Source organism: Pseudorca crassidens, chromosome 14 (genome assembly GCF_039906515.1).
Source record: "Pseudorca crassidens isolate mPseCra1 chromosome 14, mPseCra1.hap1, whole genome shotgun sequence".
Classification (NCBI taxonomy): Eukaryota; Metazoa; Chordata; class Mammalia; order Artiodactyla; family Delphinidae; genus Pseudorca; species Pseudorca crassidens.
Window position 1 is genome coordinate 34,050,511 of NC_090309.1, and position 27,743 is coordinate 34,078,253.

The 27,743-nt window shown below is 43.3% G+C and overlaps 1 long non-coding RNA gene across 1 annotated transcript in view; it reads left to right on the plus strand.

The window, feature by feature from the left end:
* Positions 1 to 17,269: 17,269 nt before the first annotated feature.
* The window catches only part of LOC137205639 (uncharacterized), a 49,172-nt gene continuing 38,698 nt past the window's right edge, over positions 17,270 to 27,743 (plus strand). The window contains exon 1 of the long non-coding RNA XR_010934228.1: positions 17,270 to 17,322. This is a non-coding gene — a long non-coding RNA (uncharacterized lncRNA). The remainder of the gene's footprint in view (positions 17,323 to 27,743) is intronic.

The following is a 27,743-nucleotide window of genomic DNA, read 5'->3' on the forward strand; positions in this document are numbered from 1 at the left end:
TCCTGGGAGGACAGCGTGAAATGGCTGTTGAGTCCAAACCAGGGCTATTTTTTTTTATTAAATATTAATGCCACATATTTCTGCGGGGTTCATAGAACAGATGTTAGGCCTGACATTGTGGCGATTTAATTGACTAAGAATATTCCCTGTCATTTTTATCAATGTCTGGCTTTCCAATGGTTGTTAAATAGGAAGATATAAAACACAGGAAGGGATAATTAATACTCTGTTTCCGTCCGTGGTTACCTGCTGATATGACCCCCTAGAGAAGGAGGAGCTTTCTCCTGAGTATTTTTCTTGGAGGCAGAGACAGGCTGAGCTGACCCAGTCTCTCTGCTAATTCTTCCACTGAGCCTCTAGCTGGAGAACAGCCCACCCTCTGAGCACAGTTCTTTCTTTCCTGTTGGTTTTAAGAAAATAAGCAAATTTTAAATAAGTTTTGCTTCAGTGGCCAAAACTCCTAGGGATTCTGACTTTTCCTTCTTTTTCTAAACCCTACCCTACCTCCCCAAGTCATGCTAGATTTAAAACAACAACATCAACATCAACAAACAACAAAAATCTCTTCAACAGGGCTTCCCTGGTGGCGCAGTGGTTGAGAGTCCGCCTGCCGATGCAGGAGACACGGGTTTGTACCCCGGTCCGGGAAGATCCCACATGCCGCGGAGCGGCTGGACCCGTGAGCCATGGCCGCTGAGCCTGAGCCTCCAGAGCCTGTGCTCCGCGACGGGAGAGGCCACAGCAGTGAGAGGCCCGTGTACCGCAAAAAAAAAAAAAAAAAAAATCTCTTCAACAGCCAAAATCTTTGCTGAGGGACCTCTCCAAGTAGAATCCAAGGAAGTGGATAGAAGTTATTCTGAGCAAATTCACAGTGACATAAAATGTAGCTTAGGGTGATTTAGCAACAGGAAATATTTGCTAAGTAGAAAGCTCAGGGAAGAACAATTCTAAAATGATTCTTGGTCAGGTGCAGCTTATAATGGGACTATTCATAGAAAAAAAAAGTCCAAGGTCCCTTCCTCACAAAAATTACTTTAACATGGAAAAAATGTCATCACATATTTGCCCTGTAAATGCTTTGCATTTATTAAATGGCACTGGCCTGCCAGTCTCCATTACATCCTCAGGGGAGGGCAGCCCGTGGTAAGAAAGGGAGAGAGGAGAAGATGTGTTGGTCTCAGCCCTGAACATTAAATCATGGTGGTAATGATTTTAGAAGAAATGAGGCAAATTTGGGCTAAACGAAAACCTGCGATGTGGCTTGGGAATTACCCCTATGGGCTTGGGAAAGGACTAACCATTACATTGCCCGTGCCCGTGGGGCTGTTTTTGCCCTCTGCTTGGGGGATTTGCTCGCTGTCTCAAAGGGACAGGACAGGCCCACCTGTCTGCTTCCAAAATTCCCTTGTCCTCTCATCATCAAATCAAGTTGGCACATGTCATGGGCTGAGGGGCATTAAGGCCCAAGATGTAGAAGTGGAAGTTCTGTTGGAAGTAATTTATAGGATGCAGAGAGAAGAGACACTGGTGTGGCAGAGGGACCAGAACCCACCCTGCTGGCTAATGTGAAATGAGAAGTGATTGGGTGGGGGGTCCTTGGTTGAAATTCACCTCAGCGTATTATAGGACATGCTTCAAGGAAGCAGGGCCAGGCCCCTCTACATGGTGTAATTTAAGGGACACAAAAGCTCTGACACGTGCCCCTGCCAACGTGCTACTGCACCCGCAAGTCACCCTTTTAGGGCCAGTCTTTTTTTTTTTTTTTAATATTTTTAAATTGACATATAGTTGATTTATAATGTTGTGTTAATTTCTGCTGTACAGCAAAGTGATTCCAATCCATATATATATATATTCTTTTTTATATTCTTTTCCATTATGGTTTATCACAGGATATTGCATAATAGTTCCCTGTACTATACAGTGGGAACTTGTTGTTTATCCATTCTATATAGAATAGTTTGCGTCTGCTAATCCCAAACTCCCAATCCTTCCCTCTCCCACCCCCCTCCCACTTGGCAACCACATGTCTGTTCTCTATGTCTGTGAGTCTGTTTCTGCTTCATAGGTGAGTTCATTTGTATCATTTTTCTAGATTCCACATGTAAGTGATATCATATGATATGTGTCTTTCTCTTTCTGACTTACTTCACTTAGTACGATAATCTCTAGGTCCATCCTATTGCTGCAAATGGCATTATTTTGTTCTTTCTTTATTGCTGAGTAATATTCCATTGTATATGTACACCACATCTTCTTTATCCATTCATCTGTTGGTGGACATTTAGGTTGCTTCCATGTCCTGGCTATTGTGAATGGTGTTGCTATGAACATAGGGGTGCATGTATCTTTTTGAATTATATTTTTGTCCAGATATATGTAGGGCCAGTCTTTAAAAGTAAGGCCTGACTGCTAAAGGACTCTTGGTAAAGTACCAGTGTGCTTCCTTGGATGTGACACCAATAAGCTGATGAACACACAGGATGGATCGGTTGACAACTGTCAGTCTGAGATGCCAAGAGCAGGCTCTTGCAGTGAGAAGATATAAAACTGGTAAGTTTTGACAAGAGCAGGGAGGATGGGAAAGCCCTAGGCATAGATCTGCTTTCTAAGGGCTGTCACAATGTCAAGGGCAGGTTGAAAGCACAGCAAGAGGGCACTGGCCACCAGGAATCCTCAGGAAGAAAGCTACCCAAAGGAGGATGAGAATGGTCTGAGCCTTGTCTTCTCTCTCTCTCAGCTGCCCTGGATGGAGTTATGTTGTTTCCCACCCAGATCAGTACCACTGTATACAGTTCTTTCTTAAGGGACCCCAAGAAAACTGCTTTCTTACACCTGTTCTGTAGTTAACAGAAATGGAGCCCCTAAGCCCGGGCCCCAAAATTGTCCTAAGAAATGTTTATGACACAGGAAGTCTCAGCTCCACCCCAACTCCCCGTCCGATACTCTGATCATCAGGTCCTGCCTTTGCTGGTGAATTTCCAGCACTAGACTAAGGAGGCAGAAACACAAGGCCTGGGTGGGAAGTTACGGGATGTTTATAGCCATAGAACCAAAATGTAGGAGGAAGCAGGTGGGCGAAATTTGCCTAGGTTGCCTCTGTGGGCATAAATCACCAGCTTTCTTTCATTTAGGCGGAGAATCCAGCATTCCTGAAACAGACCCATTTCCCCCCAGCTTTTTAAATGTGCCTTTTCACGGATTATCCTTTCAAATCTGCAAGAATTATTTTTCTTCTATTAAATATTAATGTGCCTTTCTAAGTAGAAAAAGGGGGCAGCATAGGTCTGGTACACATCTTCCCTGACACTATGTACTGCTGCTGCGGGATTGCAGCAAATGCCAACTCCCAACACATTATTAAATCAGGTCTGCACTGAGCCCAGATGTTACACTGGAGACGCACAGTGGATACAGGTTAAAACCAAACAGCGCAGGCACCCGGTTCTCTCTGGTGGGTGCTCGCCCTCCTACCCCCTCGCCCCTCCCTCCTGCCCTGCGTGGCCACCGTGCCCTTTGGCAAATTTACCATCAGCTGGGCAGAGCTCACTCTTCCTGGAGCAGTAATCATGTGAGGGGGAGTTATTTTTGTAAGCCTGTTATTTTTTCTCCAGTGACTCTTTCTACTTGATTAGTTCAGGATCAATATGTCTGGTAGGCAGAATGTGATGCGGAGGGTGATTTTTCAGTGTCAGGAGGAGCTCTGCTCTGTGTTCAAGTGGCTCTCCTCTTCACGGTGACTCCCCCCTACATACACACACACACACACACACACACACACACACACACACACAAAAAATCTCTGCTCTCTTCCTTATCTAAATTCTACTCACTTTTACGACCAAGATGATTCAGTCTCCTCTCTGAAGCCTGTCCTGTGATCCCTAAACCGTGACCTCCAAGGAAACTATGATGTTTCAGACAATAATTGTTACCTACTGTGGGTTCTGGTTCCCTGATAGGCTGTAAGCCCTGCCACGTTCACACCCCCATTCCCAGTGCATGTGAATTCCTCCGAGGGAAGGAATTACTTCTCAAAAACATGGAGTGATGGGAAGAGCACAGGACTTGCAGTCATAATCCTACAATCCTGTGTGTCTTTAGTAAATTATTTGATCTCTAGGAGCTTGCTTCATCCTCTGCCTCCTCAACGCCTCCATCATCACCATCATTTCCGCCACTCAGATCAGTGCTTTTCAAATTTTAACGTGTATTTGGATTACTCTAGATCTGAAGTGAGCCTGAGGTTCTGTATTTCTAACAGGCTCCCAGGCGATGTTGATGATGCTCGTCTGCTTGTCACACTTTGAGAAGCGAGGTCCTTGTGAATCTTAAATGAGATAATATATGTGAAAGTAAGTGTCTTATGAACTAAAAGTCCCTCTATCATTGCTAAACCTGAAATCACCCTCGTCTCTTTTTTTTTTAAATTCCTACTTCAAATCCATCATCAGATCCCATTGATGGGAAGGTATCCTGAATCCAGCCATTTAGGACCCCCTCCCTCACTTCCAACCTTGGCTAAGCCGCCGTCATGTCTCGTGTCTAGAGATGATCGCGGTAGCTTCTTAATTGGTCTGCCTGCTTCTATTCCTGTCCCTTCTCCCACTCCCCTCTTGAATTCCAGTGGTCCTTTTTCCAGCCAGCAGCCAAGTGGTTCTTTTATAGTATAAATCAGATCATAAAACTCTTCTCTCTCTAACTCTTATCAATATGGCCCTGTTGTCATTTGCTGACAGCGCTCACCCCCCTTGCCTCTTGTACGTTTTCCCTCTGCAAGAACATGGCTTACTCTAGTCTGTTTCTCAGTTTTCCCATCTACTGTAGCAATCCCTTCGCTGTCTACCTCCTCATCTGGCTTTATTATGTTTTCCACGGCACCTCCTGCTACCTAACATTCTATTAAGTGTTTATCTGTGGTCTGTCTCGCTGACTCAAAATAAGCTCCGTGGGGGCAGAGGGCGGTCTGACTTGTTCTGCTCCGTATCTCCAGCATCTGGAGCAGTGCTTGGCATATACTAGGGCTTCAGGTAGTTGCTGAATGAAAGCATAAATGGATTGTTCTTTCTTCATTGAATTGCTCTGTACCCCATGCTTGACAGAGTAAGTGCTTCCTAAGCGTTTGCTGAGGCAACCATTGACCGGGTTTTGCAATGTGCAGTCCCTGGATGTCTGTTAGTGGGACAGTTGTTTGTTTCTGCCGTGGGTCAAGCCCACTAGTACCGGATTGATCTTCATGATTGAAAAATGTAGCTCTTTGAGCGAGCAGTAGAGGAAGATGTCTGTCTGAGTTCTGGGAAGCGATGATTGCGGGGGTTGGAGATGAGTTGCAGTTATCTTGGCCCCTAAGGACTGTTCATCTTTACTTAATTGCTTCTTGGCCAAAATGATGCTACACACACACACACACGCGCGCGCACACACACACACACACACACACACATGCACACAGCCCAAAACCAACCAGCCAAACCAAACCGAACCAAACCAAACCAAAATGAAACAACAACAGAACTTAGCCCTAAAAGGAAAAGGGCAGCTTGAGAATCTGGGTTTCTGGCAGGGTGAAAGCACTGTCTAAGGGGCTGCACACAGGGGAGGCGTCTCGAGTTGGATAATGGAATCTCTTTTTACTTCAGCTCATCTAAAATAGCACATTAATAAACTGAACCAAATGTGGTGCTACAGCTGGTTTTATTGGTCATTAACATTTACAGAGCCATGCAAAGTCATGTTTTCCAATTTTGAGATTAAAAGATTTAGCCAGCCTAATTATCGGCCTCCGAATGGGGACCGCGTCGGAGTGCAGCCAGCAGGACGGAGTCGGCTTTGTCTTCCGTGATGCCTTCCCCTTCACGGTGCATGTGAATTGAAAACAGATGCATTTATGGACCTTTGGCTGGATTTCACCCTAAAGCAGGGTAGGCGCTGGCAGCTGTCCTGGAGTTTACTCTTGACTGGTCCGGCTAGGGCATTGTCTACATTTTAAGGCTGTACTTCGGGTTCAGGAGACTTCCTTGTACATACAGGAAAATGGCCTCCATCCTTGAAACCAGACTTCTCCTCAGCTTCTGACTGTTTTTCTCTTTTCTGGTCATCAAGGTCAAGCCACTAATTATGTTAATTAAGTGTGATGAAAACCTCCACTTGAGTGAGACTTTTGGTGGAAATGAATCAACTCATCAGAAATAATGCTAAGCAGACTGAGTGTCCTGATATTTGGTTCAAGAACTATGGCAGGTGGAGGCAAAGACAGAGAAAGAAAGTAAGTGTGAAAGGAGAGGTGAGGGGGCCAAGGAAGAAAACCAAGCAGCATTTGATCAAGACCCTCCTCCCTGAGTGTGGGACACTGAGATAAATGCTCTGGGGAGGCCAGGGCAGAAACATGAATGGCATTAGCCTTGCCTTGGTTCTTGGTGTAAGATGTGTACCATTTGGCCCCATCCAAAGGGTGGTGATTCTCTTGGTGAGGATTTTCACTTAGGGCCCAACAGGGATGTCCTGTTGACGTGACTGTGTCATTCCCCCCTCCTGCCCATCTGTGTCTCACCTGCTCTTGTCCATCCTGGGAAGCCCCCGCTGGAGGCAGTTGCCCAGAGGGAAATGTAACTCCCAACGTAGAGTTGGTATAGTTCTTCCTGAGGCCAGGAACAGGATTTCTGGCTGCTGCAGCTTTGCTTGTTCCACATTGCCTAGCTCCAGTTTAGGGAATATTTCTGGACTACAGAGGAGACATAGCCTGCTCTGTGATTACTTGATTTCGCTGTGTGAGTTTGACCAATCTGAGTTAGAGTTTCATTTTAATTAGGGCTCAAGGCGCAGGGCAGCCTAGGGGCAGGAGTTGAGATTTGAGTGATCCCTCGTTTGGCAAATGAGAGACTGGCCAAGTCTTTTGTTCTTTCTGGGCCTGAACTTCCTAAGGTGCCGAATGAAGAGAGTTCGCCCTTCAAATCGACTTACATTCTATACTTTAAGAGCAACGGTGGATAGCCATGGGTGGCTCTGAGTGTAGGGGTGGCCACGATCATCTCTATGTGCAGTAAGAAACCTGGCAGCATTACTGAAGGTAGATGGAAAGGGGGAGAGACTGAAGACAGGAAGAACATTTAAGGCACTCTTGCATAGCTCCAGACCATGGTTTCAATTATTATTGGTTCTGACGTTTTTCTCCCAGAGCTCCTGGGCTCTAGACCAATGTCCTCCTGACCACTGATCCTTGCTTTTTAATTTCTGTCAGTTATGAGTTGAACTGTATCTTCATTCCCCATTCCCCGCCAAAATATAAGTTGTAGTCCTAACTCCAGGACCTCAGAATGTGACCTTATTTAGAGATGGAATCTTTACTGACATAATCAAATTAAAATGACGTCCTCAGGTGAGCCGTAACTCAATCCAACTGATATCCTTATAAAAGGGGGAAATCTGGACACAGGGATGACAGATGCCTAGGAAGACCGTCATGCACAGATGGATGCAGAGATCAGAATGATGGTTCTATAAGCCGAGGAACGTCAAAGTTCGCCAGCAAACCACCAGAAGCTAGGAAAGGGGCACAAACCGGATTCTGTCTCTCAGCCCTCAGAAGGAGCCAACCCTGGTCTCAGACTTCCCCTTGACCTTCAGCCTCCAGAACTGTGAGGCAGTACATTGCTGTTGTATTAGCCACACAGCTTGTAGTGCTTTGTTACAGCAGCCCTAGCAAACTAATACAGTATCTTCCTGCTCCTTTGGTTTCAGACCCTTGGCTTGCTGTAACCACTAGCAATCATTAATTTTTTGATTTCAACTTGATTTCTTCTCAGTCTCTCCAGAGGTATTAGTCTTTGTGCTGTAAAACTTAGACTCTGCTTCCTACCTGGCTCTTTCTTGGGTCTGTCCCTAAATTTGCATGTAGGTCTCCACTAAGTCTCTGCTAGGTGTGGTGTGAGGAGGTAAAGGTGCTATACATGGGCAGCTTTTCTAGCCACTGAGCTGTCCTTTTACATCCACTCTATGCGGCCGCCTATGGGTCTTGGGGTCTAAATGCCCCACCGTGTTCTCACTAATGGTTAAAGCTGAATCAGAAGGAAAGGCCAGGGACTCAAAACTCCTCTGGTTATTTTTCTGATTTGTTTGCATATAATTCCAGCATTCTTGGTCCTGTTCCAAAATCATCCCAAATGCATTTATTCCAAAGTATGGCTTTAAAGTTGGGGATCAAGTTATAATCTGGCAAAACATAAATGAAATAACATGACAACTCTGAACAATATTAAATTCTCAAATGTTGACAGTACGCACAAAAATATAAGAACTCGAAGGGACTATACGATCTATTCAAAAACCTAGTTTTCTGATGGTCATATTCCCTTGTGGTCTTCCAATGTGCACTTTCTCATTAAACTTCTTATTTAGTATGAGCACTGGAATTTGATCTTGAATATAAGATACATTGCTGTGATCATTTCTGGCCAATCTTGTTTTACTAAGTGAAGTCAAAAGAGGCACACTTTGCCATCAATCAACAGACATGCCTTGACCTTGTGCTGGGTCGCACAAGCTCTCTGCTGGAAATGTAAACATGGTCTCCATCCTGAGTGAGCCTTCCGTGTGGTTGGGAAGATAAGGCACCCAGATGCCAAGCACTTAGAGAACAATTAAATGCTAAGTGGTGTTGAACTGGCTTTAGTGCAGAAGGAGTCTGATTTCATGGAGCGGTTGAAAAGGTTTCCTGGGTAGCTTGGAACTTGATTTAGTTTAGAAACGTTAGAAAACGTTAAGATATTCCCCTTCCCTCCCCTCTCAATTTTTTCCCTTCTATCTGCCTGTATTATTGGTTGTTTGATTACAAATCAGACTCCAGAGGGGAAACACAAAATGGCCCGAGACAGAAGCTGACTGTCACCCTTGATGCTGTGATGGAAACCTTATTCACTGAAAATTTGAATAGATAACACTCAGCAATCTTAAAAATAACAGCCTCCTATAAGTCCAGGCTGTCTCTTCAGATTCCATTTTCTATACTTTAGTTATCAAAAGATCCATAATTTTCTAAGATATACATGGAACTTAAATGAGAGCATGGGGAGTTCCTTTTCTATTTTCCCAGCGGAGGAGATAGAAGACATGTTCCCAGCTTGCCATTTGCACAGATGTGTTTCTAATAAAGCACAATGAGACCTCCCATGTCCCCTGTCCCCTTCCCATTAGCCATGAGGCCATGCAGATGATGGGTGAGCTCACAGGTAGGCTAATAATGCCACCGTGTTCTTCTTCTCTCCTCACATGGAAAGGGCCTTGGTTTTTTTTTTTTTTCCCCACAAAAGTGCATATTTAATTAGAAATTGGGAAAAAAAGAAGAAGGAAAAACAGCTTTCCACAATATGAGACAACAGTTCTCTTTAATAGGAACCACATTTTCCCTCTAAATTATGGTACCTGAGGGTCCCTGTGCAAGGGTTGGGAGGTGATGAACGTAGGCTTTGGGAGGGTTTGGGGAGCTGTGTTGATATTTGGGCCCATCTGGGTTCATGTCTCTTGGGTTTCTTGGGATTCATGGAATATATCTGGCTACAGTGAAACATGAGAAACCCTTTAGAAAAGTGCAGTGGAAATAAATAGCAATGAATATTTATGTGCCTAGACCAAAGGTCAGAACTCTTTTTAGTTCTCAGGGCCATTAGTGGGGTTAAATAAGGTCTATGGGGATTGTAGGTTCCAGTGACGGGGCTGAAGTATAGGTCATGGGGGAAGGAGCGAAGTAGATGGGTTGAAGGGAAACAAAGAGGTAGATACTTAGGAAAGAAAAGGGGATACAGGAAAAAGTGTCCACTAGGGATTAAACTAGTAGTAACCAGCAATAACTTCTGGCTCTACTTTAGGTTAAATCATTATCCTTGGTTTAAAGCAGGATTGCCATATGATTTTTAAAGGTGCTTAGACTTTCCTACAGCTTTATTCTCATGGGGTAAAGAGTTGTTTGTATAAATTACTGGGTGGGGGAGGCAGATCAGAGTTGATGGAGCCTGGGGAACTCCCTTGAGTCAAGATGCCAGGGGTGGGATGGTGGTAACTGGCACAGAGACTAACCAGCTAAACCCCCAAGATTGTCTTCTCCCCCATTCACTTTGCTGCCTCCTTCTTCCTGTTATGGGGTCATGTTTGCTGGATGCAGTTGTCCATCCTGACACCGAAGGGGAAAATGATTTCTGCCTTTCCAATCATCGCTGATCACCCAGAATCTTGTTTGGAAATATTTGGAACATGTTGGACAATTAATCAAAGTAATTTTCCTCCAGAGAGAAAGCAGAAAGATTTGGAGTGACATTATTTGAATAGTATTTGAAAAAGCTACCCAAGAAAATGTCCTTCAATACAGATTTTAGCGTAGTGCAAGGATTTCCTTTTACAAGCAAAGATAGGGGATAGGATTTTTTGTCTGTTTGTTGTTCTTGTATGTTTGTTTCAGGGTTTGTTTTTTTTTTAAACTCCAGGGCCACTTCCTTCAACTATCCATGTATCCTTCCTTCCGTCCATCCATCCATCCATCCATCCATCCACCAGCAAACATTTGTAGGGAGTCTTCTTTGTGTCAGGAACAGAGCTAGGCACTGTGAATAGACAGATGGATGAGAAATGATTCCTGCCCTTGGGGAGCTCACAGTCCAGTGGGAGAGAGAGATGTAAACATTAATTACAATGGTGTGATGAATGCTTTAATAAAGTTCAGAGCAGGGTGCTTGGCTACCCCACAGAGCTGGAGGGCGGCGATCATCTATTTCACCTTAGCCATCTAAAGGTCTTTGATTCCTCCAAGAGTAAACTGTGAGCCCCAAACCTCAGGAGAGCTGGATTCGTTGCAGCTTTAAGAGACGTCTTGCAGGTTGCAGCTACTACTGACTCAAAGACAGCGAAGGGGCCAATGACCGTGAGATTTATTCCCAGGGCTCATGGATTTCTGAATTTATGTTGTCTTGGGTCTCTTTTCTCCCTAGAGCGTAAATATGCTCTAGTATGGGAATGCTCCATTCCTGCTGTTGCCTGTCTCCAGTCTGCTGTTTCACTTGATTTTTTTGTCCTTATCCAAAGAATTTCACTAAAAACTGAAATGAGGTAGGGATTGAGTCCCTCACTCCATCCAAGGCCAATCGGGCAAAGCTGATGAGGGCTTAGACCATGTTGAGCAGATGCTCTGCCATTTCTCTAGCTCCTGTTTTGTCATTATTTATCCAGACACCAGGCTGCAGTCAGGAAAAAGGACAGTGACAACGGGAACACATATGTCTCTGGAAGAATGCTTTCAGGAAGAAAACAAATGTAGTCAAATGATCCCAGTGTTCTTTGTTTGTGTGGTGGTTTTGTTTTACTACCGGGAACAACAATAGAAAAAAAAGGAAATATGAAGTTGGGAAATCTTTTGTTGTTATTGAGGTTTGAATAGTTCTAGTTTCAGAGATTTGCGTCCTAGTGGAAAAGATGTTCATTTTTATCCCAGTGAGAAGCGTTATTAATGGCGTTCGCTGTTGAGGAGAAGATCTCCAATGAAAGAAGGGACTAGTCTAGATTTGCACATCGCCTTGGATGCATGGCCTTAGAAAACATCTGAAAAACTCAGTGTAGAGAGAACATTTTCTCTAGTAGTTTAATGTTCTCCTAAAATGTAAATTTGGGTTAGTTTGGGTTGTTGAAAATTCGAGCTGCTTGGCAGGTATTTCTATGAATTATTTGGTTGAAATATATTACTGAGCCTTTCAGTGACCCTGAAAATACGATTTTTAACAGTTAAGACAGGAAAAAATGATCAAGACCGGCTAAAAGGAGAGGAAGATGGAACTGATAGTTTTGAAGTCATAGAGCCTAAATTTAAAGGCAAAACAGATAGAATGAGAAAAAAAAAAAAGCATGGTGATTACTTTATAAACTGTCATATTTGGGGCATTGAAGGCCTAGCTTTTAGGAAGGCAGAGTTGGAATTTTCTTGGCCCTGGAGGGCAAAGATGTATGTGGAAATGTAAATTACATTTCTACACATCTGGGTGGAATGGATCAGACCCAGTGACACTTAATCTTATCCCTTTCTTCATCTTTTAAGCCCTGGACCAGAGGCCACAGCAGGTTGGACTGGCACTTTGGGGGCCTGCTTCAGGGCAGGGGCATAGGAATTAGCAAATTACACAGTCAGTAGTGCCTGCATAAAGCTTTGAAACCTCCTGAAGGAAGGCACCACACAGAATAAAACCTCTGTCCCACATCTGCCTGGCTTCTTTCCCAAGGTGAGAGCACACCTCACCTGGTGCTTGGGTCACTGCTGACTCTGCCTCCCAGACCTCCCCTGCCTTCCCCATCCTCAGTCCCAGCTCGTGATTGGTCCTGCCTCGCTAGAGTCTTACCCTTCATATAAATAACTCCTGATATTTTTTAAAAAAATTAAATCTTAGAGCCACATTAATGATTGAAGGAAATCTGTTAAGTACCCTTCCCAGCTGAAACCACAGAAAGATGGAGCTGGAGCAATCTTCTGAGTGCCTAATCCTGGGACCTCACACTTTAATTAAAGTCTTTTCCTCTGATGTGTGCCAATATGCCTATTGCAGCAACTTGAGGAACATGTACAGACTCCAAGTAAAAATGGAGTCATCTCCCTCTGACCCACTCGACCATGAGCCTTCATCAGATGTTATTTTCTGCATAAGCCACACCCATAGCTGCGTGCCTTTGTTCATGTTGTTCCTCCTGCCTGGAGGGCCTTCCTTCCACTTTGTCTGGCTGGGTTGCACTCAGTTGATCTCTGTATCACAAGTTTCTATCAGAACGTTTAGTATATCACAGGTGTCCAAGTGAGAGAAAAATTTAGTGAATGTTTGATTGAATGGAAGACTTTATGATCTTTGACATGGGAAATCATGGATCATAAAAACACTAAATAATACTCAGTAAAATCAAACAATTCATTTTTAGGCATTGGAAGAGAAATAGCATTTAGGAAGGCAGGAGAGAAGAAATTACAGGTGGGGGTAACCATGGGATCAAAGGCATAGAAATGAAGAGGAGCATGAGTTTTGGATAAAGAGGAGATATGACTAATTAGATTGGAAGATTTATTGAAAGAAATGATAGGAAATAATATTTGGAGGGCTCATATCACTGAATTGAATCCCTTGAGAATTCTGAAATAGGCAATGCGTAACCATTGAAAGTTCTTAAGCAGGAAATAACCTGAGGTTCAGCAGGTAGAGAGGGGAGTTAGTGGCAGCTACATTGGTGGAGAGTAGAGCTTGGCGTAAAATGGACCACTGTGAATCAGTGGGAATGGGGCAGTGGGCATGGGGATGGTTCGTCCTGGAGGAATTTTAAAGGAAGAAATGCCAGACTTGGTTATGGATGAGTGCAGGAGAGCTAAGAATCTTTTTATTGACTTGGCACTAAGAGCATCTAAAAGTTGGAGGAAGTATGTTATAAATAAATATACTCAGCCACAACAATTCTCTTTTATGGTCAACTGTCAAGACCAAACTTGTGAGGGAAGACAGGTTTTGAATGATAGATGATTCTGGAGCCCTGGCCAGGCACATCTTAGCAGTTCGGACACAAACCTTTTCTTTGATGCAGAAAATGTTAGAAGTTTTTCTGCTGATTCTGGATTAGAAATGCTGCAAAATTTCCCTACCAAATTATGTATCTATCAACAGTGTGTACTTTCTCATACCTTCTCCAATCCTGCATATTATCAAACATTTTAATTTTTCTGTCAGTGATGGGTAGAAAATGGAATCTTATTTTAATCTCATTTGCATTTCATTAACGAGTGATCTTGAACACCATTTATGTATAAATTAGCCATTCATATTTCTTTTTATATATACACCTGTTATTGCCCTCTGTCTATTTTAATAATGGGATCCTTTGTCCTTTTTATTCACTTATAAAAGCCCTTTGTTTAATGACAAAATTAGGTTTTGTTCATCCAAACTGAGTTTAGAAGACTAAATTTTCATAGATTGTAAAGCTTATATGGATTACCACACTCCCCAAGCTGCAGGTATTCTGGATGTTTAGAAATCTCCAAAATCTCCCCTTCTTAATCTTCAACCCTTTCTTTCTTTTTAATATTTAAGTCTAGAGTGCTAAATTAGGAAAGTAAAAGTACCAAAAATATATCCAGAGATTTTCAAATCTGTGTGTCTCTGAATCTGCACGGAAATAGAAACTAAGGAGGTGTTTGAATGCAGTTTCAGCCTTTCCTTTGGAGCATCTAAGATCGTGCCCAGATTGAGGTAAAGGAGGAGGAATATTGAGAGATCAGATCTCTGGCAGATTTTTCCCTCTTGGTCCTCATACTCTGATCCCCTTAATGGAACTTGACAACCCCAACTGACCATTATGGCTGTTATGGGCTGAATTGTATCCCCTCAAATTCACGTGTTGAAGCCCTAAGTCCCCATACCTCAGAATGTGACTGTATTTGGAGATGGGACTTTTAAAGATGTAATTAAGGAAAACTGAGGCCATACGGGTAGGTCCTAGTTCAATATAATTGGTGTCCTTATAGGAAGAGATTAGGAGATAGACATGCAAAGAGGAAAGACCATGTGAGGACAGAGGGAGAAGGCGGCCATCTGCAAGACAATGAGAGAGGCCACAGAAGAAACCACCCCTGCACACACCTTGATCTGGGACTTCCAGCCTCCAGAACTGTGAGAAAGTAAATTTCTATCGTTTAAGCCATCCAGTCTGTGGTATTCAATACTTTGTTATGGCAGGCCTAGGAAACGAATACAATGCCTTACGGAAAGTACCATAACCTTCACCAACTGGCTTGGAAATCAAATTCTAACATAGGAAACCATGGACTAAAAAACACCTGCCCTGAGCTATGCGGTCTCACCCTACTCATCTCATGTCCAGCACCTCATGAATGAAGAGAAGGCCCAATTCCAAGCCATACATTTTGGGTTTATAATTTCCCCAATTTTAGAGAATGTAAAAGCCTTAGAGTTCATAGTCATAGTTAGGCATTCCTGGGCACACACCCATCTAAATGGGTTTACTGCATTGGGCCACCAGGATTTAGATCTCATGTCTGGAACATGCCCTTGGATGGGAGATGTGATGGGCATAGAGCAGTCTAGTGGAAAGAGCACTAGAATGGGAGTCAGAGACCCAGGCCTTAGTCTTGAACCTGCCACAAGGACTCAGGGAACGAAATTTACCTGTTTGGACTTAGAATACTTATGTGGGCCTCATAAGTGGTTTTCAGACCAGGGTTCCATGGAAGGGTTTTAGTAGCTCTGCAGACTTTTCGTTTGAACTTCCCCTGTAGAATACATTTTAACTGTTTTAAAATAACACACATTCAGATGTGTTTTATTTCACATTTTAATTTATCTAAGAACATCAGCGTATAAAAATACGCTGCTAGGTTAACTTATCTGGAATGAACATCAGAATAAAACCTTGCCTGTGGATGTACATATTTGATGAGGGATGTTGATATTCTGCACTGGTCTGTTTGTCTCTCTTAAATTCTGACGTGACCGCTGCATGTCTCCACTGACATAAAATTGCACAAGTGCATTCATGACCACAGTACATTTGCACCTGCTCTGTTAAGGGCCAGCTCAAGCTTATTTGCATTGGTTCTCCCCATGGCTTAAGCCTTGTTTGTGCACTCACCACTGACTCTCTCACATCTTGAAGACATCACATTAGAACTAGAATGAATGCTTCCTTTCTGACTTTACCATTAGAAACTCAAGAATTTATTAGGTGTTACTAACAATTCAACTTTGAAACAGATATTTCCTACTACTTTTCCTGTAAGCTTCTGGATGAATTTAGTTGAGCAGAAACCCAAGCTGTAAGGCAAGTTGATTTAAAACAAAACAGTACAAAACCTATTACCACTTGCAACTACTTAGCCGGATGAATCAGTATTCTCTAAGTGTTGTGCAACTGAACCAAAATAAAATAAAAATCAGATGCTAAGGACAATATGATTGTGGTTATTCTAAATTTTTACATTCATCAAATCAATCATCAGAGTTGTCAGAGATATACTTTACATTATATATATAAAAGGTGTATATACCATATATGTATACCATATTTGAACTCATGAAATAAATATATTCTAGTGAATTTCTGCTTTTGTCTTAAACTTTAATATTCCACACGAGATTAAATTTGTATCAAGAGTAACTTTCCTGCAAGGAAAACCACTAGATCAGATGACCTCCAAGATTCCCTGTAGTTCTAACACCCTGTAATCTTCCAAGGTGAACAAGGTATAGGGAGGAGTGAGCAGGGTGCAGAGAGGGGTGAGTCAAGGCAGTGAAAGGTGGCTGGTCACCAGTCTCTGTTCAGCTTGGGGGCTTCATTCCACCTTCCATCCTTCTAAGGTATGGCATCTGGTTGAGATTTCAAATGTACAAATGGACAATCCTGGGAAAACCACATGGTACATAAGACGTTAACAAAGAATGCTACAAAGATTTTTAAAACTATTCTTTTCACAGGCCATAATTATTTTGAAACTTGCTAAAATTTCATGAAAATGTATTGTATTACCCTGGTCACCTCCTGTCTGAAACAAATCTCTTCTGGAGGCAGGATCTGATAGGATGTATTGGAGGAGTGGGACCCGGAGCTGGGGCTGGGGGTGGGTGGGTAAGCTCGGCAGTGGGGAGTGATACAGCCCTCCTTTTGCTGGCAGAGGGGCTGTGCATAGTTAGAAACAGGGTCCCTGGTTTGTTTCAGCTGCTACCTTTAGAAGTCTCTCTCACCAGAGCTTAGCATATTCCAAGGTCCTCCCCAAGTGTAGGGTACTGTGACCTGGCCGTGACCACTGGCTCTGGAAGTGGACAGCCTCCACAGGCCCTGCAGAACATGCAGAGATAGAACAGAGGGGAGCTGGGGTTGCACATTTGTCTGCACCTGCATTGTGAGAAGTAGGGGTTAGATTTTGAATGCTAGGGGGTGGTAGCTCCCAGGGGTTGCCTCAGGCCTACAATTACCCACTGGGTGACTGATCTCAGGACTGAACTTTTTTTGGCTGGAGGACTCGTTGGATTGAGGTGATGCTTTCCTGATTCTGACCTTGGTTATTGTATTAATTAGGATAAACATTCACCTACATAAAATAGAGATCCTAAACAAAAGGGACTTACATAAGACAGACTTTATTTTTCTTTTATATAATAGTCTGGAAGCAGGAGGTCCAGGGCTGTTGTAGAGCTCTCTTCTACAAGGTTGTCCAAAGACCTAACTCCTATTTGTTTTCCTCCATCTTTAGGGTGTTGCCCTTATATGAATGATCCCAAATGGCTCCCTACCTCCATGATCCAGGTAAGCAGGTGGAAGAAAGAGGGAAGAGGGTGATCATCATTTAAGACCGCAGCCTGGACATTAAATCACTTCCACTCACATTCTCTGGTCCAGAATTTGGTTATATGGCCATGCATAGCTGCAAGGGAGGCTGGAAATACAGTCTCTCTTTTATGTCATGTATCTAGATAAAAATACTGGGTTCTATTGTTTTGAAAAATAATGGAAGAATGAATATTGGAGTACAACTAACTGTAAGGTGTTTAATGAACTATGAAATCATATGCTACTAGTTGGGGTTCAGCAAACACATTTCTATTACAGGGGTAAATGGCTGAGCCTGAGCAGCATAGTGTCCAGAGGTGAAAGCCTGGCAGCCCCCGGTCTAATGGTTGGCACTTTGATACTCCCTTTATTAGTATTTATTTTTCTAAGATATGGGAAGTTCCAGTTTCCACTGACCTCTGCATCTCCTTGAAAATACCAGGTTGTAAAGGGCTGACCTAGAGTTCAAAGTACCCGAATGGATAATGTGTAGACCAGAGGATTTCAAACCATGTCCTGAGAGCCCCAGGATTCCTCAGAGTTCTGGGAGCTGTTGGAAAACAAGGATTCTGTAACCTAAACTCCATGCCCCACTAGGCAGTCCCACCATAGTGCCTTACTCTATGTATGTTTTTATCTCTTTGTTTATCTGTATAAGATTTGGGGCTAAAAAATATAGTTTTTACACTTCTGCTAGACCATCAGAATCAAAATGCTCATAATTAAGAAAGAAGAGATTAAATAATATGTTAAATACTGAGACTCTACGGGGTGATTTTCCTATATGATGGGTGGTGGCCTTGGCCATATAGTTTTCAAGGAAACAGTTTAATTTGAAAATACGAGGAAAATGCCAGAGTTGAAAAATTTAAACTGTCAACGGGATCCTATAGTTTGGAAGAAGCAATTACATAATGCTTTAAAATTCACAGAAACATTGCAGCATTTATTCCCTCCCTTGATCCTTCTTCATTTACAGATATAGAAAGAAATAGAAGCACAGAGAGGTAAAGTGACCTTGTCCAAAGTGATACAGTTAAGAAGTGCTAGTAGCAGCTACTATATATAAAACAGATAACCAACAAGGACATACAGTATAGCACAGGGAACTCTACTCAATATTTTGTAATAACCTATAAGGGAAAAGAATCTGAAAAAGAATATATACACATATATCTGAATCACTGTGCCATACACCTGAAACTAACACAATATTGTGAATCAACTATATTTCAATAAAAAATACATATAAAATAAAATAAAAAATAAATTTAAAAAAGAAGTGCTATAAACAGGATCAAACACAGGACTTTGGAATCTTCACTATACACATCCATTTCCCTATATTTTCTTACACCCATCACTAGGGTAAAAAGACCCATCCCTAAGCTACTGAGACCTGAGCCATTTCACCTTGGGAGCCTGGTTTCTGCAGGAGCAGCAAGCAAATAGTCTCACCAGCTCGCCTCTGTGCTTGAGTCCTCTTATGTTTCCTCCCTCCTTTCCTTTTTCCTTCTCAGCTCCCATCAAAAGTCTATCATATATCAGATACTATCTCAGGTACTAGAGATATAGTAGTAACCAAGACCTACAAGATCTTCATGGAACTTATTTATTGATTGACATGGGATTAATTTCCAAAATATACAAATAGCTCATATAACTCAGTATCAAAAAAAGAGAAAACTCAGTCAAAAAATGGGCAAAAGACCTAAATAGATATTTCTCCAAAGAAGACATATAGATGGACAACAGGCACATGGAAAGATGCTTAATTAACCTGGCTAATTATTAGAGACATGAGATTCAAAACTATAATGAGGTATCACCTCACACCAGTCAGAATGGCCATCATCAAAAAGTCTATGAATAATAAATGCTGGAGAGGGTGTGGATAAAAATGAACCCTCCTACACTGTTGGTGGGAATGTAAATTGGTGCAGCCACTGTGCAGAACAGTATGGTGGTTCATTGAAAAACTAAAAATAGAGATATCATATGATCCAGCAATCCCACTCCTAGGCATATATCTGGAAAAGACGAAAACTCTAATTCGAAAAGATACATGCACCCCAGTGTCCATAGCAGCACTATTTACAAGAGCCAAGACATGGAAGCAACCTAAATGTCCATCAACAGATGAGTGGATAAAGAAGATGTGGTACATGTATACAATGGAATAATACTCAGCCGTAAAAAAGAATGAAATAGTCCCATTTGCAACAACATGGATGAACCCAGAGATTTATCATACTAAGTGAAGTAAGTCAGACAGAGAAAGACAAATATATGATATCACTTGCATGTGGAATCTAAAAAAGTGATACAAATGAACTTATTTACAAAACAGAAATAAATAGACTCACAGACATAGAAAACAAACTTCTAGTTACCAAAGGGGAAGCAGGGAGGTATAAATTAGGAGTTTGGGATTAACAGATGCACCCTACTATATATAAAATAGGTAAATAACATGCTCCCACTGTATAACACGGGGAATTCTATTCAATATCTTATAATAACCTATAATGGAAAATAATCTGAAATAGAATATATATATATGAATCTATATATCTATATCTACATCTATATTTTTAAAAATATTTATTTATTTTTGGCTGCATCGGTTCTTAGTTGCCGCATGTGGCAGCATTGTTGTGGCATCTGGGATCTTTCGTTGTGGCGCATGGGCTTCTTTCTAGTTGTGGCATGCGGGTTTTTTCTCTCTCTAGTTGTGGAGCAGGCTCCAGAGAGCATGAGCTCTCTGTTTGTGGCACTTGGGCTCTCTAGTTGAGGAGTGCAGGCTCTGTAGCTGTGGCACGCTCGGTAGTTGTGGGCTCAGTAGTCGTGGCTTAGTTGTCCTGTGGCATGTGGGATCTTAGTTCCCCAACCAGGAATCGAACCTGCATCCCCCTGCATTGGAAGGCGGATTCTTTACCACTGGACCACCAGGGAAGTCTCTACGTCTATATATCTATATCTATCTATATCTGAATCATTTTGCTGTACACCTGAAACTAACACAACATTGTAAATCGACTATACTTCAAAAAAAAAAACATTAAAAAATAGATTCTAGTGGGAGCTACGAAAAATGAAAACATAACTAAACACACGGAGTATTTTCACATAGTGATAATTGCTATAAAGAGAACTTAATCAGGCTAACAGGATGAGAAGGGCAGGGTGGGAGCAGAGAGTCTATGTTAGTTGGCTGGTCGGGCGGTTGAGTTACATATGAGTAGAGACCTGAATGAGGGGAAGGGGTGAGCCATGCAGGTATCTTGAGAAAGAGCTCCCCAAGATGATGGGAGAGTAGATACATAATTAGTGTGCTCAGCACAGTCATGGGATTACAAGGTGACTAGTGGGGCTGGGGGTGTACGCAAGGGCTTTTTTAAGGATTATTTTGTTTTGTTTTATGATGCAGGAGAGAGAGAAGGTAGCTAATTTCCAGAAGCAAAATTTCTGAGTAGTCAAGAGGATGGATTCTGCATATAAGTGGGGAGGTTGGCCTCGGCCAGGAGGAGGGACAGGTCATCATTGGGACGGGAGGGAAGGTGGAGAAGATGAGAACAGATGTGGAAGGGGTGGTAGATTTGGTGGGAAAATGAATTATTTCTTTTCTGGTTGGTTCTGTTTTGTTAGTAAAACATCAGGTGAAGACAGTGAGGTGGGTATAAGGAGGGGAAGGGACTCATGTCCTCCAGGGTGGTAAGAACGTGAACTTACTAGCTAACATAGAAGGGCTACTGGGCAGTGCTGTGGGCCTGCTTGACATCTGCCATCTTAGTCTTAGGTGAGACTGATCAATGTTACTGTGTAATTTTTCCAGCTATGCCTGGATGCCAGGGAGATGTAAGCAGAAAGGTGAACTTAACCATGTGCTGGGCATTGTCCATTTGGCTGTTTGGACCCATTCTCCATCCTTTTTCATTTGGCTTGGTGTTCTGGGAGGCTGCTGTTCAGGAAGAACTCACTGGATTCCTTGGTCTCCGGATTGGGTTTGGCCAATGGCAGTAGGCACAAAATGAGACTGGCTGGCAGGAGGCAGTGAGGTGCTTGTGTTACTTCTCTACTCTCTCCCCAGTGGCCCGTGGTAGGCCTGGCTACATCCCTCTATGAAGGCCCCAGCTCCTCTGGGGCAGCCCTCTCATGGCTGGGGTTCTTTTTAGGTCCTGGAAATCACTCCCTCTTCTTATTCTTTCAAGGGTAGGGTTGGTAACTGCTTCCCACTGATGTTAGATTTGTCATGCTTCCTCACTCTTTATTGTTTTCCCTTTATCTGCCTACATGTTTAGAAACAATACCTTTACTAAACTCTCTTCATACGCTCCCTCTTTTATTACTTTCTTGGTAAGTCCCTGACTGATACAAACCTGGTTTGCAGTGTGGTCAGGCAGGCTTCACAGAGGAGAAAGAGCAGGGTATTCGTGAGTATGAGCAAGAGAGAGATGATGGGCTTCCCTGGTGGCGCAGTGGTTGAGAGTCTGCCTGCCGATGCAGGGGACACGGGTTCGTGCCCCGGTCTGGGAAGATCCCACGTGCCGCGGAGCAGCTGGGCCTGTGAGCCATGGCCGCTGAGCCTGCGCGTCCAGAGCCTGTGCTCTGCAACGGGAGAGGCCACAACAGTGAGAGGCCTGCGTACAGCAAAAAAAAAAAAAGAGAGAGAGACAGATGATGATGGAAAAAGGACTCTAAGCTGAGGAAAGAGAGAAATGTGGGCATAAGCAGGGTGGATAGACTGCAAAGATGGTGGAGTCTGTTGTTGGGAAGTCCCAATGGGGTCCAAGGATTTTGGAGGTGGCATAAGGGAGCTGAAAATTGGGGACCAGTCTCAGAGAGTAGAGTGAGTGCTTAAAATAGAAAATTTGTAATTGATGCAGTTATTGATAATAACAATAGCCATGTCATTGGTTCTCAGCCCTGGCTCTATATCAACATTGCCAGGGGAGCTAGTAAAAATACTAATGACTGGCTTCCCCTCCAGAGATTCTGACTACAGTTGTGGGACCTAGGAATTGTCATTTTAAAAAATTGTCTCGAATAATTCAGATGTGTGGCAGTGTTGAGAATCACCAGTTCAGGGTGTGAGCGCGGGAGTGGTTGGCTGGGGTGGAAAGAGGAAAATTGTCCTTAGCAACCAGAGGTCAAGGGACCAAGAGGCCAGAGTCTTAGAAGAATCACCTACATCAAAGTCACTATAGAACGGTAGCAGAGTCTGTGGTGGGAGGAACTGAGTGAGTCAGAGCGGAAACCTGGAAGGTTGATAGAGCTTGGAAGAGCTTGGGTATTTTACTCCCTCTGGGCCAAATCTCTGGCCCTATTCTCTCCCCTTAGCACAGGGTCACTGTCCAGGGGCTAGGCTGTCTCTCCGTCAACTTCTCTTTGGTTTACCCTCCTCTCCCAACATGTCTCTGTCTTTGGTTTTCATTATTTGTTTTTAGGGTTACCTGTCTACACTGCTGGGGTTTGGGGAACCACATAACTCAGGACCTCTGCTCTTACCCACATCTCCTTTACTTAAGAGCTGACTCTATCCTTCAACCATTCCAAACTTTAACCTTCTTCTTCTAATCATAAAAAAAAAAAAAAAATTCCTTTCCTCTGCCCCGCTTTCTCAGGGCTCTTTAGGGGGTTGATAACTCCTAAAGCATCATTACTTTGTTTCATCACTTCCTTGATAAGTCCGTGACTGATGCAAACCTGGTTCGGGGTGTGGTCAGGCAAGCTTCACAACTAACAAACTTGTGTGTGTATTGATGGAAGGCTTCGCATATTGTACTCTACAAGGTAAGACAGTCAGGTACACAAAATCATTCAAATCCTCTCCACATCCAGGTCACTGCATGTAATACTGCCCTGCTGGTAGAGAGAACAGGCCATTTTAGCTGGAAGTCTCATCCTCTTTTATTTTCTATATGCATGCCATCGTGGGGCTATTTAAATCAAATTCTTCTCTATAGCTGAGCGCAAAACCTGCACGATTTCTGGTTTTGCTCTTTCCAAAGATAATTTCTGCTGTCTAATGAGATCTGAGAATGAAGTCGGGCACGATCAGGAGAAAGGTCACAGTGTGTGCTCAAAGGTATATTAACTAATGTCGGAGCTGACATTGATCTCCTTCCAAGAGGACAAAATTAAGCAGCAAATAGTAAATACATTCAATGGCACTTTATTGCAAGGAGGACCATTTACAATGAAATAAGAATATGAGAATGGTTTCAAAGAGAAAATGGGAACGCGTACAAATAGAACACATCTTACCGGCTAGAGGGGGAATGTGATTCCAGTCAAGGTTGATGGGGAAATGGTTAATGAAGGATACAGATTCCAAAACTGCGTGATGCCATATTGTATCTTGCAGAGGTAATTAAGACTAGAGACTCTGGGTAAATGGACACATTACACACAGCCGACAACTTGACATTCTGCACACCATACAGAGAGGCTGCTCCGGATGCTTTATGACCTGCCCTGATACTGACAGGGAGACGTCTGAGGTCACGTTCTCTATCCCTTTTCCTCATGGAGTTGGTGTGGTATTGCAGGAAGAGCACCAGGCAGGGAGAAAGGAGAAGGGGTTACAGCCCAGACTCAGTTACTGGGAGGTGATGTGTGACCTTGGGCAAGTTACTCTCTGCTTCTCCTCGGTTTAATTTCCTCATCTGTAAAATGAAGGGGTTGAATTGGGACCATTTTTTCTGAACTGGATGTTTCTTTTCTGGTTTGAATTCTGAGATTCCCTGCACTTCTTTGCCCTACGACCGTTATCACTTACCTACCCTGTAATTGTGTAAATGTGGGTATATCTGGGTGGGAGTTTGCAGGTATAAATACAGAAGGGGGTGAACATTTACCTACCTTTGCCTGTGTGTGGCACATATGTGTACTTAGGAGGCAATTGTGTGGTGACTTTGAAATGACACAACCATAGAGATGTCTGCTCAAGGAAGTTTCTGTTTCTACTAGCAATGCTCAGGGTTTTCAATCCTTCTCCCATTTTTTCCCCAAAGGGTAAACTAGTAGGAGTGAGGTTACCTATTGAATTAAAACACCTGGGATTAAGGTGAACTTCGGTAAAAGCTCCTTTAGCACATTGGCTGCAGGATTATCTGTCCCTAAAAGCACCTTCTTTTGTGTCATTCTCTTGCTCTGAACACCCCAGGCGGAAGAATAAGGCTAAGGATCTTGTAGCGGCAGGTGAGGGATGGAATGGGGATCACATTCCACCCTGTACGTTTAGCCGTCTCCTTTGGCTGTCTGGAATCTTCCCCGTTCATCTATGGGAGAAGAGGGGCTTAAAAGTAGGGCACTTGCACACACGGATTTTTCACTCCAGTACTCATCTTATTGACAGGCATTGCTTCAGCGGAACCATTTTCACTCTGTGTTCAGGCCTGTTTGTAGGTGGCATCCCGAGGGCAGATTCCATTCTTATCTCAGCCTCAGACTTCATTGCTGCTTTTTAAAATTCCCAGGTGCACCTTGTTTATTTCTCCCTTCTCACCTGCCTTGAAGCCCCCCTTACCTGTCCTTATTCTTTCCTAGCCCCTCAGAAAAGAAAAGAAAACAAAACAACAAAGCAAGCCCTTCTGGGGTGTCTGGTTATGGAAGTCATCCATGCTTCTGGTTGAGAATTCAAGAAAGACTTTCCTGTTGTTCTGAATGAAATAGCTTAAAAAGACCTGCCAAACCCCAAATTGCTGGGTGAGAGGGGCCCAAGGAGTGACAGCTTTACGCATGAAGACTCCAGGACCCACCTCCCTTCACAGATGATGGGAAGGGAAATCTTGGAGGGCGGGCAGCCCCGGAACCAAGTTACCACAGGACATTGACGGCTGCGGAATTGCACTTATTGATTGCGGTGTAGAAGCCAATGTTTCATCAGCCTTTAATTGAGCTGATTCCTAAATAGAACAGGGTCAGCTTTGGCTGTGCCGCTGGGCCTAAGTAGTTGTGACCGAGCTCTGACTGACGCCTCTTCAACAGACCCTCATTTGGTAGATTTTTCACATTCCCTGGGTTCTAGAACTTTGGTCCTCAGCTGAGAGCATTCATCAGACTCCCCTGTGGGAGAGGTTAAAGGTACAGAAGGTGGCGCATCATTCTGGCCGACTCTGTTTCAGTGTCTGGAGAGGAAGCCAGGCAATGTTTCATAAACTCTTTTGTTAGGCACTTCTAATGAGCATCCACGAATACCCAGAAACTTCTAGAGGGTTCCATTGCAAACTGAGAGATGAAGTTACCAAGTTAAGTGGACCAAGAGATGCTGGAATTGTGAAATACTCCCGGCGCCTCTTTTTCCACAGGAGGGGATATGCAATGAGGGATGCATTAGCACTCTGTGTCATTTTCAAGTGTAAGGACATTGCTCTTTTTTTTTTTATTGCTGTGTTGCTTGCTTCATTTCAACGAACACCTGGACTTTCTTGGAGGAGCCCATCACGTAGATACAGCTTCCCTCGGACTCCGTGAGAAGGGACACTCCCCAGCCATCATCTCAGATATGTTGGCGAATCCAGCATTCACTGAAAGAGTAAATTGGATTTCATTACACGATAGTGTATAATGTGGGGTGACCTCCTCCCATTGTTATGTTGGGTGGATGCTTAGACAGTTCTGATTTTTATTTCCTGGTAATTGCTTCCTCATGGATTCAGCCCTTTTTTTTTTTTTTGGTCCCAAACAGATGCCTCCACCGATCCCTCGTTGCCATTCTCAGCCTCCCTCAAAGCCTGACTTGTTCCTTAATGAATCTGCCACACACTGAGCTGGGGCCAAGGCAAATCAAGAGGCCATTCCATCAAAATATCTGTGATGGGAAAGCCTGTTCCCATTCCGAACTTGTGTTTCGCTTGTGTCCCACCTGACCTGGAGGGCCTGCGAGGGGGGGATGGGAGAACATTTGAACCCTGGCTACTGTTAAAACATCCTCATCCCAGAGACTCTATTTTGTTTACATTCCTGATCTGTTTTGCCTTTGAAGCTGCTTCTCATTGGTGGATTGGTGGGGCCCTATGGCTCCTATACATTTTAAAGCTACATTCCCCAGAGTTTGCCCCAGTGATGGAGACCTGCACTTTGTCTTTTAAGCAGATAAAAAGAGAGGTCAGTCAGAAGTAATTCCCCTACTCCTCGTATAAACAATTTAACTGCTGCAGCAACATACTTGCCTGGAATTACTCCCTCAGATTCAATTCCCTTTTCCTGCTCCACTTGTAAAAATGGTAAGTGTCCTCTATAAACTGTAGCTCACCAAGGTGCAGGGCTTGCTGTGCGGTTGTAGAATAAATGTTAATCTAATACAGGTTACTAGGTCAAATGCAATCACAGGCTTGTGGGAAAAAGCTTAATACTGTTCTGCTTCTTCTAACACAGTAAACCTGGATATTATATGATAGGTTAAACACCAGTGAACCATGGCAAGAATTTTCTTGAAAGTAGGATTTAGTACAAAGGAAACTACGTTGAAATGGTGACCTAGGATTGACTTTGCTTTCCAAGAGAGCATGCTAAGACACTGGAGTGCACGGTGAAAATGGACTCCTTAAAAATGTGATGTTCTAGAATTCATTGCTGAGGGAATGAGTGCCAGTTGGAACAGCTGTGACACAACCCAAGGTTTCAGATGTTGTCAACTATGACTTCAGTTCCTTCTCCTTCAAAAATTCACGAGTGCAGACACACACACACACACACAAGCTTTCCTTATGAAAAGTTAATGTAGCTTTGGATGGCCTGTTAGAATTTGGATCCCAACTAGAACATCAAGTAAACACAGTGTCAGAGCAGGCTGAGCATCTGTGGGCCAACTGCCTTGAGAAGATTCTGTGGAGATCGTCTTGGTGGTGGACGCTTTCCTATTTTACGTGGATGTTAGTGCATTAAGTGTTCCCAGCCTGTATTCGTGATTCAGTGCCAAAGCTGAGATTTACATATGCTAGCAGATGTATAATAAATACTTAAGTAAATGAACATCAGATTTCAGGGGAGCTGAAAAGTCTGGTTTGCAGGACCACTTAGGTTCTGTTTGGCATGGAAACGGGGACTGGGCCAGGACTAACTTTGCAAAGTCTTGTGGGGTCTACCAGGAGGGAGCTCTCAAGCTCTCATAATTAGCATTGTAATGGCCATGCACTGTCCTCCTGCTAGCTTTCTCCGGGAACCCTATTCAACAGGCAGTCATGCAAGGAAAAGTGCTCTGACACAGGCTAGAACCCACCTCTCCTCCTGAAAGCAGTTGAGAATGGGGCTGTGTGTCTCCTCTTGGCTATTAAAAAGTTCTTACCAGGCTCCAGGGACTTGGCTGACTTGTGAAAAATGCATTTGTGTATTTCCAGATGTGACATAGCTCTCGAGTGATTAAGCTAGATCACTTAGCATGTAAGCTGAGT